Source organism: Phalangium opilio, unplaced genomic scaffold (genome assembly GCF_054372755.1).
Source record: "Phalangium opilio isolate 3A_F unplaced genomic scaffold, DU_Popi_V2 ptg000329l_1, whole genome shotgun sequence".
In the NCBI taxonomy this organism is placed as follows: Eukaryota; Metazoa; Arthropoda; class Arachnida; order Opiliones; family Phalangiidae; genus Phalangium; species Phalangium opilio.
This window is the reverse complement of record NW_028324226.1, coordinates 9,008,759-9,029,390: the sequence shown is the minus strand read 5'-3', so window position 1 is coordinate 9,029,390 and position 20,632 is coordinate 9,008,759. Positions and strand designations below refer to the sequence as shown.

The 20,632-nt window shown below is 33.7% G+C and overlaps 1 long non-coding RNA gene across 1 annotated transcript in view; it reads left to right on the top strand.

Moving 5' to 3' along the window:
* The first annotated feature begins 2,459 nt into the window (after positions 1–2,459).
* The window catches only part of LOC149610710 (uncharacterized), a 47,406-nt gene continuing 29,233 nt past the window's right edge, over positions 2,460–20,632 (top strand). Inside the window, exon 1 of the long non-coding RNA XR_016376632.1 lies at positions 2,460–2,702. This is a non-coding gene — a long non-coding RNA (uncharacterized LOC149610710). The remainder of the gene's footprint in view (positions 2,703–20,632) is intronic.

Sequence of the window (20,632 nt, the reverse complement as noted above, 5' to 3'; positions counted from 1 at the left end):
ACCAGATGCAGCCTGAAAAATGAGGGCCAAAAATTTGAAAATCATTCTTTACAGGGTAATAACTCCCACGCTTTTAAAACGATTTCACTTATATTTAGTATTCCGGTTCGCTATGTTATATAAACAGGCTTTTATGGGCTTTGCGAATCCACTTGCAGGGTTGTAGCCATTGTTTAAAATCGCGGCGTGATAAGTAACAGAATTTTCCGTACAGTTCTTAATTTACCTCGATTTTCGCCACAACCAGAATGTGAGAATATTGGAAGCGAGCGTAAAAAATTCAGAGACATTCGGTATAGATAAATTCGTTTACTACAAATAGAGAAACCAACACACAGGGCAAGGCCGCCATTGGAGTATCCTCCCTCTCACCAAGAAGCTCCGCCAGAGGCAGCGCGAGTTGGTTAGCCTCCAGCGTCTAGTGAACTAGAGCTCCGACTGGTGTTGCTTCTTGGCGAGAGGGAGGAGACCCCAAAGGTCGCCTCGCCCCTGTGTATCGGTTTCTCTGTTTGTAATAAACGAATTTGTCTATTTCTTGAGTCCCGAGCAATTATTCACCGAGTTGAGATGGGGTTATTTAAGTGACCACTTATTCACGCACCTCCTAAATCCATTCTGAGCGGCACGTTTTGTGGTTACAATGTAGTAAACTGATCCCCGGCAAGGTTCACGTATGTGGTTCCGCCTGCTGAAACACTAAAGGCCAAGATTCGGTTGTGAATGTTTGACATTAACTTGATAAAAGTGCTTCTGTTATGAATAAGCAGTAGATTATAAGGTAATCCGATTTGCCCAAGGTGAAATAGGAGTACTGCTAAGATGGTCTTACTGCACATGTCGTTATGATGCTCCAGACAATTACATTTAAGTCCTTGTAACATTTTAAAGAAGAAAATGTTAGAACTCTTTCCTTTATTAATTTATCTGATTAAAGTACAGATGGGGATTTGAACGATTTAATTAAAAATGTTGCTCGTTTCAGTTGATCATCTTTACTAGATACTTTACAAGTAAGGGTAAAGTAAAATATAGAAGTTACATTTTCTCTTCTCATTCATTCTGACAATGATGTAATAGTATGATCCTTTACGTTTTGAAGGAAACCTTCCTTGGCTCGTCAGGAATTTCCTATCATACAAGCTGGATAAACAAACGGAGAAAACCCTTTGACTTCTTAAGAAACAAGCCGGTATCCAATTTTCATCCATCAGAGCTACGTCATGTGAATATCTATAGCAAAATGCTGTGCACTCAAATGTAATTCTCTGTTTGTGATAATGTGACATTAGTAAGATAATGCAATGAAAAATGGTTGAAATAAAGTATTCTTGATGTTAAAATAAAATAGCCACAATAAAGGTGAAGTGAACTGAAAAATTATACGCCTACGTTTTCGATCTCATTCGCACCAAGAAATATCTCGAGAAATGTTTCCTATGGGTGAGTTTTATGGGCGATTTTGAGTCGAAAATGTTCTGTGACATTTTGCCGAGGGATCAGATGTTTTGGAAAATATGTACGGGATTTCGAAATCCATTTTGATTTCTTCGGATTTCTGTTGATTTAGTCGGATTTCGTTCGATTTTGTTTGATATCAAAATTCGATAAAATCCAACGGATTTCATCAGATTTTGAGATTTTTTCCGTGATTTCGTTGGATTTTGAGATTTTTCACATGATTTCGTCGGATTCTGTGATTTTTTTTTATTTTGGGTATCGTGAATTTTCTTTACTGATTTTTTTTTTCTGAAATTATGATTTCGCTTCTGATTTTGTGATTTCTTTATTTATTTTGTGATTTTTTACGGATTTTGTGACCTTTAACTGATTTTATGACTTTTTTTTACTGATTTTGTGACTTTTTTTTACTGATTTTGTGATTTCGTTACTGATTTCGGATATTTTATGGGATTTGGAAATCAGCAAAAATACGTTTGATTTCTATCCGGATTTCTGATTTTGTTATTGATTTTGGATTTCTTAAGTTGGAATACGCTGGGAGCAAACGGGATTTAGTGAATGACCGACCCCTCACATTTTGCTCAAAATGTCACAGTTTATTTTAGAGGGTATGAATTGATTGACAGCATAAGTTGAGGTTTCAATAAATAATTTATAATAAAATTCAATGAACCAAAAGAACTTTAACGTTTCATAATAGTCTTTAAAGTTGAAAAATTAAATTTTTAGAGCATCATGCAGCGTTTTCATTTTGCCCACTTATCTTTCACTTTTTCTTTGTGTACAAAGAAAGTCTCTTTTTTTCTGTTAATAGTTTAATGCAGTGACTTGTTTCAAGGATATCTGGCGTTTAAAGAGCCTTTTAGATATGGGAAACCGAAACCTGACAGCTATAGTTAATCGGACCGCTGCCTGAAGAATAGGGAGATTAGATTAAAAGCTAGTGAAAAAAAACCGCTCCGTGCAAACTATATTTAGGAGATCTGGCGCGCAGAATATAGTATATACACGCATCTCTACTCATTGCTTTTCTGGCTCATATGCAGCAAAGTTTTTTGTTGTTTCTTTTTTGTGTTTGCCGCGCTTCCTTTATAGTCTATGGAATATATACATGGTTTATTAATACGCGGTGGATTCGGAAGTTGGCTGAAAGCAGCCCATCGCGTGAAGAAAAAAGCGCCTGTACTTAATGTACTATATTAAAAATGCCATCAAGCTTCGTTCCATTTTCACGTGTAGAGGTAAGGAATTATATGGAGATTAATATTTTAGAGTTATTTTCATACAGTTAGCTAGCAACTACTGAAATAAGTTGAATTTGACTTGTTACGAGAAAAAAATTATTTAAAGTTGTTTTTCATTATTTATATTCCTAGCAGATATAATGAGGGTATTTTTTTTTGCTAATTTTTGGGCCGCAATTTCAAATGATTGTGGCATTTTTAACCCCAAAAACATAAAGCCCGGCTTATTCTTCTAATTATTAGTGAAATCTGTTGAAGCATACATATGTTGTTCCGTAAGGAACATTTTTTTTACGTTTCTAGCCGCCATTTTTCAAGATGGCCGCGAATTTGAAAAATCTTTCTTAGTGAGCATCTACTAATTAGGAGTAATGCGCAAGCAAAATCTCAACTTCGCGGGTAAGGTGGTTTGGGCTGGGCTTCGTTTTACTTTTACCCATACTTAACGTATTCTTTAAAACTGTCTTCTTTCTTATCCAAAATTGATGAGCGCATCCATAATTTTTAATTTTAGTTTTGACACGTTAAAAGTCGTAGCCTTCTTAGGTCGACAAACAATTGAAATCTTAATATTATCATGATGTCACCAATGATTTCCCAAGTTCAGTAATTCTATCCTAATAACCAACAAAATCTATAATTAAGAAGCACAATAATAATAATAAGGTTCAATAATTATTTTTAGTATTTCAACGCCATTAACTGGCTAAAATTTTATCAATTATATTTAGTCATATTGGTTCATGTATGTGTTACTTGCAAAATATAATTATTTTTTATAAAAGATTAAGGTAGTCTATGAAACCTTGAAAAAACACCAACTTCGTTTTCTCAAGCATTGGTTTTATGTTATTGTATAACTCCACGTTGCTGTTGGCACAGTTCATGTTTCTGCTGATATTTACTGTAATCAAGAGAAAATAACGTAACAGCAATTTTCAATATCAAATTAGTGCATTTTTATGAGAAAAAAACATCCAATATCACACCTAGGTTCCTTTACTCCCAAAATTTTGTACCGACTTAAAAAAATAGATGTTAAATAAGGTATAAGTATTTAAATACTTTTATTTAATTGGATATAAATTGTTATTAATTTCTAAATAATTATCTGTAAAATGCAACCTTTCAATCACTGAATCCGACAAAAACGTAGTGGGCAGATTTCTCTAACACACGAAGCTATTCTATTAGAGACATGTTTATTCAGTCTTCAATTATCAGTTTCCAAATTGTCCATCTGTCGCATTATGGCTATAAAAACAACAGTAGACTTAAAAATATGAGATTATTGTTATTTCCAGTTGATTAAATAACATCCCGAGGTAACCGATCTATCAATGCGTAAATCTATACCAATAAACCAATTCGGAACTAACGTACAGAGAAACGTGTTCATAGGGGTACACCACCAAACGTAGGCAATTATGTATTCTCCAAGAGGGCGCCTCTAGAGGCAGAATGACTCCACTACCACGCCCTAGGCTTGGCAATTCGTGTTTCTTTTAGCTGTGGCTTTTGCCAAGCCTAACGGTGGTGTATGTATTTTCCAAATCGGTCTACTGAATAATCGCAAAAACTGCTTTCTTCTCGAAAAATCTGGATGTAATATTAATAAGAAATCTAAATACAGCGACATTTCTTACATTTAAGATGCAGCCAATTAAATAACCACAAAAATATTTTAAATGGGTTAGAATTTTTGTTAATTTTGAAGATTTAGACAACGTTGTTAATTTGTACCAACCATTGAATAGAGTGAAGATCTTACTTTAAAGCATCTCTGTTAATTGTCTATATCACCGTGAGAATTAGCGTTAGTGTTATTTTTCTGAGTCTTACCATTAGTCCATGAAATCCCAAACTTGCGTGCGAGCTTTAGTAAAATATCATTTCAACACGGTCTTCCAGGCGTAGAATAATTCTTTAAGAGTTGATCTTTGTAACATGAATATTTTTAGCTCGCACCATTACGGATGTTTCTCCAAACCAAACTAATAAGCTATCCATAGGATCAGTTTTGCCAAAATTCACGAAAGTGTTAGGGCTATTAAAATTATTTTACACTACTCTCTTGAGCCTTTCAAAAATATGATATTTAAAGAAAAAACCAAATAATTCAACTTAAAAATCTTTAGTGTAATGTTAAAACCTAGCTAGTAATCGGAGGGTATACTATATTTTCTCTAAGTTATAGGCATGGTCTCCGAGGGGCTAGTCACTCGCCAAAAATTTGTACACCATGATTTCTGATTTCTAAATTTTAATGTGAATTCCGTTGATTACTGAATGAATTCCTTGATTTCCGTCATTACGATTATTTTCTGTGATTTCCCGTTATTGCCGGAGATTACTTGTGATTTCTGTTTGAATTCCAATGAATTTCGGTGATTTTTTGGTGAATTCCGAGATTACCACTGGATGCAGTGATATTTCAACTGATTATGATTTTTATTTTGGATTTTCAAATTCTTCAATTGATTATGTGTGATTTATCACGAAATATGTGATTAACGAGGTGATTACAAAATATTACAAGTAAATCATGTGATTATTTCTGATTTTCTCAAGATTTCTTGTGATTTTCAGTGATTATTGGAGATTTTTGATCATCTTTGATTACCCACAAAAATGATTGAGATTACTGATGATTTTTTAAGAATTCTAGAAATAAAGTAATCTATTTCTCCGGGTTTGTGCACCTGATTATTCAAGTGATAATTAAAAACCCGAGTAAAATTTAAACAAAATTCTAGTAATATTTTTTTTTTGAAATGAAAACTTTTACGTAACGGACTTCCCCCGCCATTATTCGATTCCAAGTTTTTCCGACAGCACCGCGATTCTCAGTTGAACTCCACTTTTTTTTTAATTTTTTTCGTCAAAAACGTCTAACCACAGAGTGATGGATGTTTAGGTCATTTGATGCGGGCCTTTTCGCCTACGGCTTCAACCTCCTTATACAGTCCAAACAGAAAAAGGTGCATATTCATTACGGAAAATAATACAAAGCCTGTGTGTTTAAAGCGACGGCTACTTCACTGTTTTAAATACTAGTTCATAAAACCCTGAATTATAAGTAAAGTTATAAGTTATTCATATTTTTGAATGTTGTCTGGATCAAGGGCTAGTCTAATTCCACTTTCTTGGCCGAGTGCATGAGGACTACGATTTGTTTGAATGTGTAAATTATAATCTTGGAGCGATTTACAGTAAAAAGTAAAACCTGTTCAATTGAAACATTGTATTCAAATTTATTATTAATATTAAATATGGCGATCAGAAAAAAATGAGGGGTTAGTCACTTGAATAGTCTGGTGTACAAAACCGCAGAAATCGATTACTTGATTTCTAGAATTCTTAGAAAATCATTAATAATCAAAATCATTTTTGTGGGTAATCAATTGTAATCAGAAATCTCCGATAATCACTGGAAATCACGTAAAATCTTGAGAAAATCAGAAATAGTCACATGATTTACTAGTAATCTTTTGTAATCACCTCGGTAATCACACCTTTCGTGAAATTATCACAAATAATCAATCGAGGAATTCGAAAATCCCAAATGAAAATAATAATCAGTTGAAATAGATATAATCACTGCATTCATCGAAATTCACGAAGAATCCAGTGGTTATCACGGCATTCACCAAAAAAAAATAACCTGGACTCATTGGAATCACAAGTAATCTGCGGCAATAATGGGAAATCAGTGTAAAGATTATGGAAATCACCGATAATAATCGTAATCACGGAAATCAAGGAATTCGTTCTGTAATCATCGGAATTCGTTCTGTAATCATCGGAATTCGTTCTGTAATCATCGGAATTCACATAATAATTCTGAAATCAGTAATCAGGTGTACAAAATTTTAGCGAATGACTAGCCCCTCGGAAAAGAGTTAAAATTTCCTGGCGTAGTAACGATTGGTTTCTGCGACTTCGACTGTCTTTTCTTATGATTTTTCCATATATTATATTAAAGATATGAGTTTTAGCAAAAGGAGATGATCTAAAAGGACATAGCTTTCCAGCCTAGGAATGAGGGTATTGTGTGTCAGTTCTCTCTAACGAACGTCTCATCTCGAGTGTTCCTAAAACTTGATATCCCAAGGCTAGGCCGAATGTATTTACTGTAGAGTAAACGGTAGTTGAACACCCAAAGGTTTTCTCTACTAACATTTTTTCTCGGCGCCAACTAACATCAGCCGCGGAAAGCTGGGTCTCACTAAAAAAATTCCACCCCCCTTAAAAAATGTACGAAACTTCAATTTTTGGATTGGAGGTTGGGTCCGCTTGTGGTGAGTTACTCAGCCAATAGAGAGACGGAGATCTTATAAGACGATCGGAGTTTACGTTATGGCGGAGCAAGTTACGAATAACGAATCGGGTGTAAATGTATTAATTTAGAAATGGATAAAAGGCTCTCAAAACAAACTCAGAGTATTTCCGCGCCAGAAAAATATAATTCCGTCGGCTTTCTTTAATAACGTTTGCACTCCACACGATACACCGTTGCCATAAAAAACGCAAACATCGTGCACTTGGATGAACGCTCCATGCTTGAACTTACTCGGATAAAAAATTAACCCCGCCTGTTTTACTTCACTCTCCACCGCTGTGGAGCGCTGCTTCAAAAGCTCGTTCTCGGTCGTGGCCGATATTTTAGAAATTTTATCTCTCCATTCACGCGAGCTCCGTTGGGAACTTTAAAAAGCTTAACGTCAGAACTTTCAGACACAGAGGCTACGGCAAAAAATCTTACATAGGAACTTGGTGTAAGATTATTCTACTTGTGGTTTTAGCTATTAATCTAGTGGCAGATTTCTGAAACATTGCTTCGAAAATTAATAAAAAGTCTGGACGAGATAAGACTGTGCATGTCATAAAGGTGCCTCTATCACATTCGCTCGTTTTCAAAATGTCGATGGACAAGCTTTTCAGGGGTGTCATATCTGATAAAGACTGCATTTAAAATGTCTAAAAATAAAGGATCGTACTAACTTAACTAATATGAATGCTAAAATCAAAGGCTTTTTACCATCATTTTCAAATGTATTAGCAAAATTTCATAAGATATGCCCCATAAGTTTGTCATAGGCGAGTGTATAGTTAATTCTCCCATCATTCTCGAACTAACTCTCAGAAAGTCTGTAGCATTTATTATTATAATTACTATTTTTAATGGGTCATTTGATATCTAACAAACAACAAAGAAATTTATTTTACTAAAATCTCGAAATTTAAAACTAAAATTCCAGTATGCTTGTAACCAAAACCTTGAATTGCTAAAAGTAATTTTTTAGCAAATTCCAGCCCCTCTAAATTTAATGTGTTTATTTCCAATTCAGGATGACCACTTTTCCTAAGTCCCTATTTTCTCCTATAATTCCTATACTTTCCTATAATTTCAAATTGATAGAAAGCCTACTTAAAACTGAAATGGAAAATTCAGGTAAAATTAACCATTCCTAATGAAGGTGATGAACCAATTTGTTTAAAACCAATAGGCAACGTTCATAACATACGCGATAATTTATCACTGATACACTGATAGATTTATCGTGATTTTTTTAATTTGAAACTAAAAATGGTTCCTTCGTACTTCATATAACGATTTCAATTTCATTAAAAAAAATTCTTAAATTTTCTCCTAAATTTTTCATAAATTTCTACCAATGTTTTACACCAATTTCCTCCTATAATTTAAACAAATGTTCTCAAATAATTTACACCAATTTCCACCTATATTTCTAGGATAAATATCCTATGTTTCCCTTAGAGGAATTAAGTTTTCAATGGCATCCTGCCAATTAAGTGATTTGAATTGGAACCGAAAAAACGTTATTCATCACTGATATTTGTCCTTTAACTTAAAAACCTTTCTACATCGTTAAGAGTTTAAGATGTAGTGATCCACCCAGTGTCTTTTTAGCTGCAGTGGCGGCTCCGCCATGTCATTTAGTTTTTGAAAGATGTCATCAGTCACACTAGTTTTCCAAGTTAGCTGTGGAGTTGTATTAAATATACCTAGCGGCTACAAAAATTAGAATCGTCCTCTGTGAGGCCACGTTTCTGGGCATGAAACTTGCCTCTTCTCTCCCATGGGGATTAGCATTTTCAATGAATGAAACTGCCCAGTTTGATCTTTTTATCGCCCTTAGATCTCTTTTTAAGGAATAAAATGCAGGTACTCGTCTCTCCGTAACGTTGCTATATACAACTTGGTTTGGAAGCTAAAAATTACGAGACACTTGAAAAATACATTGCTTTGACATTTTTCCCCTTTTTGAAGGCAAAGGTTTAGCTTGTTATATAAGGGTTTATTTTTTTGAAGATGAGTCGTATAGAGAAGCGACGGAAGCTCTACCTAAAATCATCGCCCAAATCCTTTTTGATGTCATTTTTATAACATCTTTATTCAACCCGCGTTTAACTTTTATAAACCCGCGGGCATCTTAAGTTTAAAAGTTTATTAGTGTAAAGACGGAAATATATCGCCACGCTTATTTTAAAGAATTTAAAATAATGACATCGAATGCTTTAAATTTTCACAAAGATTTTGAATAGGCTCTTCAATTATCATCGTGATTTCATTGCGAAATCCGTAAAAATATTGGGGTAGTAAAAATAGCAGACGACGGAAAGTATATAATTCACCACAGGTTGAGAATAAAGCGGTGCCCCTGGACATAGAGCTCAGCATTATCCATTATCCACGTTATGTTATCTTTATCCATACTCGAAAATTATCCACAGAACTTAAATGTTAAATCGTATTATATCCACAACTTTATTTATAAATGATCGGTTATCCACCAAGTTGTGGATAATCTATAGAAAATGCCGAGCTCTGCCTGGACAAATGTCTACTTTAAAAATTAGCTGGGCCATGGTTTAAAAACTAAATTCTTGGAGGGGGGCAATTAATTAATTAAAAACCGTTCGATGGTTATCCATTCTAAGTGACCAATGTCCAGTTTTCTTAAATTCAAGTGCATGCAAGTCCTGTTTAGAAAAAAATCCTTATCGCCCTGATTCACCCTGAAACGTTTAAGTTTGTTTTCGTAATGCAGGTGTGACTATTAAAGTAAACTGAACTGAATCGAAGGCATTAATTAATAATTTTTGATGCATTATTAATATTAATAAGGTATTTTCCAAATCTAATTATTAATAATTGTTTTGCTTTATTTGTAAATGTAAACAAACAGTCTTTATATAGACAAAGACTCGAAAAAGTGACAGATAAATTGACAAAATTAACTGACTTAAATTCCACGCATTAAAAATTTTCAATTTTAAAGATGATGGTTATGAAACATTGAAGTGGTTCGTTTTCTACAGATCATTAATTTAAAATAAAGTATTTATTTCGTGCAATCAATTTATGCCTTCTAAATTATTTGAAAAAATACTTTAATTTTTGTTATTTAACCAAAAATCCAAAATTTCCTATTTCACCTATTATTTATACATAATTTTCAAGGTAGTACTTATGACGTATACTGGTGGATGAAGCATCGATTCTAAACGTGATCCGCATTCTGTCCTAAAGGCTTTCGTTATGAATCATTTTCCAACACAAGTCACTCATTAGAAATTATGAAAACCATTAGAAAAAAGATGGCCGTGCTCTTAATTTGAAAAATGCGAATAGAGTTTACCTTAATATATGATTCTCTTTAACTACTAAAAATTCAAACGGTTAGTAATTATCCTTCTCGAAAGAAATACGGAAAAACAAAGGAGTTAAACTTCACTTTTCATAGCAGATTTTTGTCATAAGCGCTGTAGGGATCCCCCACTGACCCCACTGATGAAATTAGTTCAAAATGTTTCAAAAAATGTAAAAAAAATAAAAAATGAAAAGGTAGCATTTTTAATAGTCATCTAAAATGCATTAGTAAGTCCATAAATACATTATACCTTCGTTGACAAGTTGCTAAGGTTTGTCCGGGGGCTTTAAGGGTCTGGAAACATTGAAGCGTTTCCTGTCTATATGTGAACACTAAACGCTAAATAGAACTTGGGTCCACACCTATTCAATAATTCATTGTTTTTCTTTCCGAAACAAACTTTTTGTATCTCTCAATTTCAATAAAATGAGGGGTTATACATAAAGCAAAAAAACTACGGGTTATACTCTGTCCTTGCAAGTGCTCTTTCGAAAAAAATTCAAAATTCCATAATAAATATTTTGAGCAAATGTAATTTTGGTGAAAAAAGCTAATCATGTCTTTAAACTGAAAAATTTTAAAATATCTGGACTTCAGTCATTCCATTTTGTTCTCTAATCTTTTACTTTTTCTAGTCTTTGTCCACTAAGACATTTTTTGTTAACTAACCATGCAGGGTGGTCAAATTTGGTACCGAATTGTTTCTGTTTAAATAAAAGAACAAATCATACAAACTAACAAACTATTTTCTCAAAAATTTGTAAGAGATACAATTCAAGAAAATGTATAAATCGTGCGATGGTTTTACTGTTATACTCATGCACGATTTTTGTGGTTCGACCGAAACCTATTATCTTGGAAAAAGAAAAATATCGTTATACTTTCTGACTCTGCAAAATTCTGTATAGTAATTATAGAAAAAATGGTAGGTTATAAAAGCATTAGTATAATTAGTCCGCGTACCACACAGAAGAATAATATTCATATTGCCTTGCATTTAAAATAGCGACTCGTAGTCCGCATAACCATATTTTATAATAACAGTTTTTGAGAAAAAAATCTGTTGAATACAGGACATGAATTGCAGTAGGCCGTTATGGTCATGCAGAAGTGGATGTTCCAGAATATGTAAATGCAGAAGATACCAATTATAAAGTCACCTTACAGTAAAACAATATATGCAAATCTTTCATACCGTGTTTAAAGTAGAATTAATTACATACTAATGATATTTAAACTATTTATCAACTTCTAAGAGGATACAAGCTCTTCAGTCCTACATATACAGTATAATGGTGCTAGCGCACTTATTTCAGATATATGCTGTTCGTTTTCTATTTGTATTTGTTATATCTCACACGTTTTATATTCGTTTTCGTTATATCTTTTGTATCTACTATTTTGTACCAAGGAGGGAGTTTGTGCTCAAGCGTAATTCGAGGTGAAAATGTCAAACGAGGGGCTCATCACTTACAGTGTGCTTGTACGCCGATTATGTAAACGGGGTTTACGCAAACTGAAACAAGATTATGCTGAATACTCCCAAATTACGCCATGATTAAGCGTTTTACACCAACATTACGAAGTTATTAAGCTGATAACAAGAAAATATACACTATCATTAGGTGGATTACACTAATATTAATTAAAGCAAGAATACACCACGTTTAGAGAGGATTACCGTAAATTACCCCATGACTAAGCTGACAACAATATAATTACGCCATGCTTTCGTGTTTGGATTAAACTTAAATTACGCGGAGTGTGAAGACTACGCCACGATTTTTCAAACAACCTATAATCAATTATATACTATGCTGAAAAAATGCACAAAATGTATTATAAGGAGAAGCTATGACCTTTGACCAATGTTATTCAACGACGTGGTCTTAGTATAATCGGTGCCAGACTAGAACATCCATACTAATATCATGTGAGTGTGTTCGTTTTCACTTCTAAATCACTGAATCGATTTAAATGAAATTTTTTGAGGAGGTAACTTGAACCCTTGGCAAAGTACAGAGCCTTCTTTGTTTTTTGAAAATTAACCCCTTCCCCTCCAAAGTGAAGATAACCGGAAAACCTTGTTTACAGTACTAATAATCAACAAATATACTACTCATAATTACATATATATAATACATACAATTATCATATATACTACATACAATTACCATATACATACTACATAAATAATTATAATATGTGTATATATATATGGTATATATATATATACATATATATATACATATATATATACATATATATACATATATATACATATATATACATATATACATATACATATATACATATATACATATATATACATATATATATACATATAATTACCATATATACTACTTGTAAATATCATATATACCACTTGTATATATCATATATGCTACTTACAATTACCATAACCTCAATTTGTGAAACGATAATCATTCATATTTGACAATGAAACGCCGTTAAGACTGGTGTTCGTGTAAAGTGACTACCTGGAAAATACTTGAATATAATAAGCTATAATTTTTATTCTCAAATCAATCATACAGGTTTTAAGTGTTAATTTATACAAAATTTTGTTCCTACTCAGTTACTGTTAAACCGATTGAAAACAAAATTTTGAAGTAATCAGGTTTCATGTCAAGACGAAGCCGAAGTTTTGATTTAATTGATTAAACATCAGTCACGTAATGTTAAGTCAATGGAGATAAAAAAACATGTGAGCCACCTTTTATAGGCTGTGCTGCCATCTGATCTGTAACCTTGTTTCGTTTTCCCCTTTAAGAATATGAAAATTGGCGCTACATAATTCAAACACTCTGTTTTTTGCTCGTGAAAGGTGATGGCTATTGGTATCGGTGCCAATGCCATGTTCACTGTGGTTGGCCGAATTGATCTCCCTTTGAAGAGGGGGGCACTGTCCTAATTATCTACGTCATTATCTCTACCGGGTCACGTTCACAATTCCCATTTTGTCTTCTTTTCCGTAAATTTTCGTTTCAAAATTGCAAATTAGCAAATTTCCGTTATTTCTGTTCCACGTTGACTTCGCTCATTAGATTTGCATAATTTATGTATTCAGATCATTTATACCAGTGCATTTACATTTCAAAGCTAAACTGTATATGTACGTCTTCGAGCAAGTTTTTTTAATGAACGGAAGAACACTGCATTCCCAATAGTCATCAACTCAAAGATTCTTACATCGGCAGATGCCATTTTAGCAAGAAATTTAGTATTACAGTATTTCAAATATAAGAGAATAATATAGCATTTTATTTATAACTATTGTGTTAAAATGGTATACGCTACTGTTTTATAGGTTTCTTTTAGAATATTTTAAGAGAATGAAAGAATTTTAAATTGCAAATTCATCTTAATATTTTCAAAGGCCAATCCAGAGTTATCTGATAATATGTCCATTATTTTAAGCCAGGAAAAATATTACGCAGTAAGTCAGACGGGGGTCTTTCAACAATGCAACACCTTAATGCCAAAACACCTCATCTTAACATTAACTATTGCAAAAGATAAAGACATTTCGAATAACAACGTACGACTCGCATGAGAAATTTTCATATTTTATAAAAAATATACGAAGGGAAAAGAGGTTGGTATAAATATCCATTTAATTGTCGTATAACTAGGCAAGCAGTCTTTGGAGTCAGCGTGCTGTCTTATAAGTACAAAGATAAAAGTACCTATAGCGATGACAAGGGCGAATGATTTTCTAAGCGCCCGTTGAGTTGAATAAATTTGCTAGATATCCCTCCATGGCCGAAGTAAGCCTTCTGAATACTATTTGATAAAATATATCTTTAAACTGTAAAACTTCAATCACCTTTACAAATAAAATGTTTTGACTCTTTTCAAGGGGAGGGGGGACAGTATTATTTGCTTGATGTGGCTTGTGGGTCCAAAAACGTTAAATAAGGCTTCAATGTGAAACAGTCCTTATTGTTTGAACTTTGAAGCCATAACGTCTTAGTGGATGTTCCGTCTTTCAATCTATTTTCTGGAAACTTGGTCTTAAGAAAAATAAGGTAGGCCTAATCAAACACCAGACATTATTTTACCACAACGATCATCGTTAACAAATTGTGGTTTGATCACTGAGTCATTCATTTCCCATAGACTAATTTGCTTAAATACCTTTTATATAGATGGGGCGCACTAATTTTGTGATTTTTTTCTGCATTACACAATAGCAGAAGTGCGATGAGACTAGATGTACTGAGCTAACCAAATTCTTCACTCGGCGAAAGTGAATATTCTTGATAACACACCAAAGGTTGGCCCTCTGGTGGCGGTTTCAGAATTTCCCCTCCAAAACGTGAGACGCTCGCGGTGGTAGACGACCGAACTAGATTCAAGCCCCGCGTCCGTGTTCCGCGGCTTTAGGTTGAGGGGAAGGGGTAAGAAATTTTTTTGGAACTCGACCAATTTTTTTCTCTCTAGTGTAGGCGCGATTGAAGCGGCATAAAATCCTCAAATTTGTTCACTAATGCCAGGATCTATTACCAATGCTAAAGCCCTTCACTTCTAGTCTCATATCACTTCTGACAATATGATAGGGTTAAGCCTAACATGAGATGAGAGTGGGGAAATATTTCTTGTAAATGTATCGCTGGGTTTAGAGATAATTGTTTAGTTAGACTTTTGAAAAACTTTTTATTTGATCAAAAATCAAGTTTAATTTAAAAAAATTATATCGAGGAATGTAACAGTTATTTTAATCATTTCCTTAAATGGAACAAGAAGCCATACATCAAGTCTGGTTCATTGGTCTGGCCAAGGCTTAACAAGAGTCAGTATTTAAACACAAGCACCATTTAACTCACAATGATTAGTACGTTGATATGACGATATCGCAATTTCAAATTAAACATTTAAGTTGATAAAGAAGTATAGGCCTCCTCTGCAACCTTGGCTATATTAGCTCAAGGCTAGTTACTTCATGAACAATTTATTTTCGTTACTACTTTGGTGCCGAATAATACATCCCATTGAAAAATTACCATAAGTCTTGTATATATTATGAGTTTGGGTGGTGTGTTATCGACGTTTCCCACCGAAAGGGGAACCAATGAAAAGAAATATTGGCTTCACGGCAAGATTCACACGGTTCACTCGGACGCCTATGTTTTCCATGGGGAGCCAATAGAAAATGGCTTCGATTATTGCCCCTACTTTTATCAGACAGTTTTCTGATAAAATTATAAAAAATATATGATGAAAAAAAGTGGTATTTAAGTTGGTGAAGGAATTTCACGATAGTTGATAGTCTGTCTCGCTGCGTGTGTCTAACGATGATAATGAGAAAAATGATCATTTTGTCCCTGTTTTTAACTGTCATTTTTATCCCCGAATTTTTGCTACCGTATTGAATTTTTTAAAACGCATGTATGAAAGGGGTCTTTTCAAATGTTTCAATATTGTTCCCTATGGCTTTGAGCAATATGTAAATGGGGCTTAAAATTAATGAGGTTGGGTTCATTAATTATGGAGAGGCTTTCTGGGATATGGACTTATTTTACAATTTCGAAAATATACGGTAGTTAGAAAAGACAATCGATAAATATATTCGCATGCAAGTGGTTTTTAACGCAGCATTAGCATTCCTACAGGCTCAAAACACGAACCATCAATCTAAAAGGACCAGAAACTGGAAAAAACATTTCTGCTTACAGTAACACGCCAATTTTCGCAGGTGCATTGTAAACAAACGTGACGGTTTTTGGAAGGGTACAAAAAGTATGTTTTTACATTGTAATTTGATTGAATCACTTTCACAATTGCCAATCGCTCAAATCTTTAGTTTCCTATTTTCAATTACTTTATTAAACTCTACTTTTAAATAGATTCATAAAATTAACATTAAACTCAAGGCTTAACGAAAGGAGACCAAGCGGCCATTTAACTTGTTTACATTGCACCGTCTTTCTCCAAGACCTTGTCGTCTGCTAGGTTTTTTTTCTTTATTGTTTTGGGAGTGGGACACTTTAGCTAGAAAACCCTAACATGGGATTCGCAATTAAGACTATGCTCCGTTCAATAGAAGGTTCGTGCTCAAAGTATGGTTGAACAAAATTTGTGATTTATTTGAAATTAACCCTAAATACTGGAAAACTATAATAAGTTATCCGTCGATAATGACGTGATGCCAGATATTTTTGAAGGTTTACACTATAGAATTACATTTTTTTAACCTGGCAAGTTCGAAAGAAACTTTTATTTTATTCAAGGCGTTAGTTTAGCCTTTTTTCTTGAACTTTTAATTGCAAAAATATACAAACCAATTAAAAATAGTCTTAGTGGTTAAGGATTAAAAGCAGAGACCATCATAACGCGAATTGAACCGAACTGAAGTTTTTACCATATACCAAGACAAGGGAGGAAAATCCAACTTAGAGATTTCTTTACTCGGTATATTAAAATTTTCAAATTTTGGTTAGGGATAATTCCATTTTTCAAGAAAAATTATTGCTCAATGAGATTGCGTTAGTTCATAGTCTGCTACTACGAACTTTTCCGTGACATCACACGCTCTTATCTCTTACTTAGATTTTGGTGATCATATTGGAAGTGGTCAGCTCAGGCCATACAATTTAGACTACCAACATTGACGTCACATCCCCACAGCTCCTCCCCTCTCAGTACCACTCAATATTGTTTATTTCATAAAAAAACTTTAGATGACAAGTAATTGAGTGATTTGATATTGCAGGGAAATATTTTACATATTATATAATTTAAACCATAAGTCTATTATGTAGGGTCCCCATAAGTGTGAGACAAAGACAATTTAGGTCAAGAGCAAATGCCCCTAATGAAGGTAGTAGGTAAGGAAATTTCATTGCCCCCTGGCGGATTCTAGAGGTACCACGAAGCGGAAATGAAATAATCGAAGTTCGTATTGCGCATGTCTTAGTCTTAAAGATTGAATCGTAGGCAGGTTTAAAAATGGCGGCGTCCAAGAACGGAGCTGGGAGGTATTTGCCTCAACTAAAGTTATATTCAAATGAAGAAGTGCATTTAATTAACTGAGAAAGAGATAGAATGTATTCAAGGTTAGTAGAAAACAATTTGCACGAAAAGTATCTAGTGTTAATATTAGATTATCTTCTAAACGCCGTTAAAGATGTTCAATCTGAGGTTAAGCCTTGCCATTTGAAGTCTAATCAAGAAAAACTGCCAGAGAAATTACCTCAGACAGTTAACTGAAAGTGGAGCTTGTTTTCATCTTGTAACTTAATTTTATCCTCCACGTAAAAATGACAATGACCGCTTTTATTTGTCTCCGCCGTTATATTTAAAATATGTGACAAGATTTTACCAAATAAACAGCAATGTAAACGGTACGCGCCGAACCGCCGCCATTACCCAATTGGTGAAAAAGTTGAAAGTCCTATCCTAACTTCCGGTATAAGCAAATAGCCTAGGAACTGTAGATGGCGCTTTTATCGTACCCGCCAAATTTTCAAAATGTTAATACGAGTACAATGCCGGCAGTATAGGACCTAATTGGGGACTCATACTTATGGGGACCTTACATAATAGACGTATGTTTAAACAAAATTCAATCCTGGAGTTCCGGTGATGCTGGAAAAGTATGAATAATTGCAACATTTTTAAACTTCGTCCTTGAAATGTGACTTATATAAATTTCATGAAGTAGTATTTTTAGAAAGAGTAATTTACAAGCTTAGTAGAAAAAACTACTACAATTTCATATCTAACTAATCAAAGAAACACCCGAAATGAACCAAATAAATTAAAAAAAAAATTCAACTAAATAAAAATAGTAAAAAAAAAAAATACTGGATTTTGGGTGAAATATCTTCATTTGATCTTTTTTTTTTTTTTCTTTTAGTAAAATATCCAGCGAAAACTACTTCCCAGTTTGCGATCGTTGACTTTTGCAAAATTTAATACGGAACCAGCTGACTTTGCTACGTTTTTTACTCTATACTAAGGATTAAAAAATCCAAATTAATCTCTTAATAAGTTTTAAAAATCTGCTTCATCTTGGATGAAATATTTGAAAGTCATCTTAATACGAAGACACGCATGTATATAAAGTCCTGCATGCTCGTAACAAGCAGACGCCCAATGGCTGGGACTTCTTTCCGAGTTTAAGAGGGTTCAACTTTATTTTAAAACGCAAGAAATTAATCTTATTTCGTGTATAAAAAATAAAAAGTGAAGTTAATAAAAGTTATATAAGTTACGTTTCATTCAATCTTCAAGAAGTAGGCCTAGTTCATAATATACGCAAAATAACTCTAATTTACTGTTAAGTAATGCCAAAATCAACAGGTTTTCAAAAATTATGTAATTTCCTATTCTTTTAATGTTAATTTGAATGGAAAAATATATTAACCATAAAATATAGGGAAGGGTAACCTAAACCATCCATTACGTCATCACGTGAAGTGAAAATAAAAAATTACTTTCGGATTAGGTCCTAACGTATTATGTAGAGATGGGCCGATACCAGTTTAAACCGATACCGATATGATCCGATACTTGGGAAACCGATACGTACCGATACCGATATTTTACCCGATCCTTCGATTAAACCGATATCAAACCGATACCGATATGGTATCGGTATCGGCCCATCTCTATTGATGATTCTCGATCCAATTTCGGTACTTGAAACTATAAAACTGGCTTATCATACGAAAAACACATTTTAGACACTAGTTACGTTATCCAAAAATAGATGAAAAACTGTGCTGTCTCAGAGTTTAGGTCTTAGGGCGTCATCTACTCTAAACATAAGTATTTATTTTCTTCAAAAAATATCGGGTACAAATATCGGTTCATTTTTAACCGATACCGATATATCGGTTAAGGCCAAATATCGGTACCGATACCGATATGGCATCGGTATCGGCCCATCTCTAGTATTATGTTCCGAAGTTATGAACATTTACGGCTTGATTTTCAAAATGAGTTGCCCACCTAAGTTGTTCAAAAGACATACACAGAGAAAACTATCTTACAGTGCTTATTGAAATTTTAACTACATAACAAAATGTGCGCTATTTAGTAATTGCCTACTATTTATCTCAAAGCCAGTGTATGGTGCTATTTTTAGGGGGACTTGACAAAGTTTAAACCTAGATGGAACTGTTTATCAGCAGATTGCGCGTAATTTGGTTTACGCGCCCTTTAATAAGCGATGGCGGATTGGAGGAATTTGAAAAGTGACGTCATTTCGCGAGAATTTGGGCCCAAAGTCTGAGAAACGGTGTCTCAGGCTGGATACAGTGGCGAAATAAAATTTCACTTTTGAGAATGTAAAAAATACCATGCAAGAGCATTAATAGATGGTATATTCTTAACTCTACAGAAACAAATCTAACGCTAATTTTGATGTAGTAAGCATCAGAAATTTACTTCAAGTTCTATTTACTCAGTCGAAAAAAGTTAGAAATTAAATCTTATGACTGATTAATTCGTGTTTTAAACTCCAATAGTTGAGATTTGGAGGAATTATATTATTCAAACCCCGCCCTCTCGTTTATAATTTCTTCTTTAATAGATTATATTGAAAATTAATTTAAGATATCTATGATCAAATAATTTTTTTTCGAAAATTAAATCTTCAAAACTACTTTACGAAACCCTGAAGCGAAAATTACTTAACACCTCAGGGTGGGTTTGAACCATCGACCTTGGGTCACAGTCCCAAGGTTTTCACCTCAAGGTTCAGCAAAGAACAACTGATAAATTAAGCTTATACATTTCAAATAACTCTTGATTCGTCAAAACTAAATTGAAAACCTAAGAAATCGAAGACATTAAGACGTTTCATTTAAGCTATAGAAACTGACCATAAGGTTTAAATATTTTGGACACCTTTAGTGTCAGAAGTTTCGTCTTGAAGCAAGTAAGGTAGCTAATTTTTTTCGCCTATATTATGGACTAAGACCTAAATCGACTATGCTCACAACTTGTACTCTGAACTGCTTTCAGTCACTGTGTGTCCCTCTGACGTTCATTTTTTTTTTCATCACGTTCTAACACTCGAACAACTTGGCTCGGGAAAGGAATGGCTCTCTGGAAGATAAGGGGTCCCAAATATTTTTGCTCGGTTACCTTTAATACCTTGGCTCTAATGGATATTTTCCAAAAAAAATGGTCCTCCTGGATAAAGTCAAACGTGACTAACGGTTCAAATGGCTGCATTTATTCACTCTTCACTCTTTACTATATGCGGTTCACTTT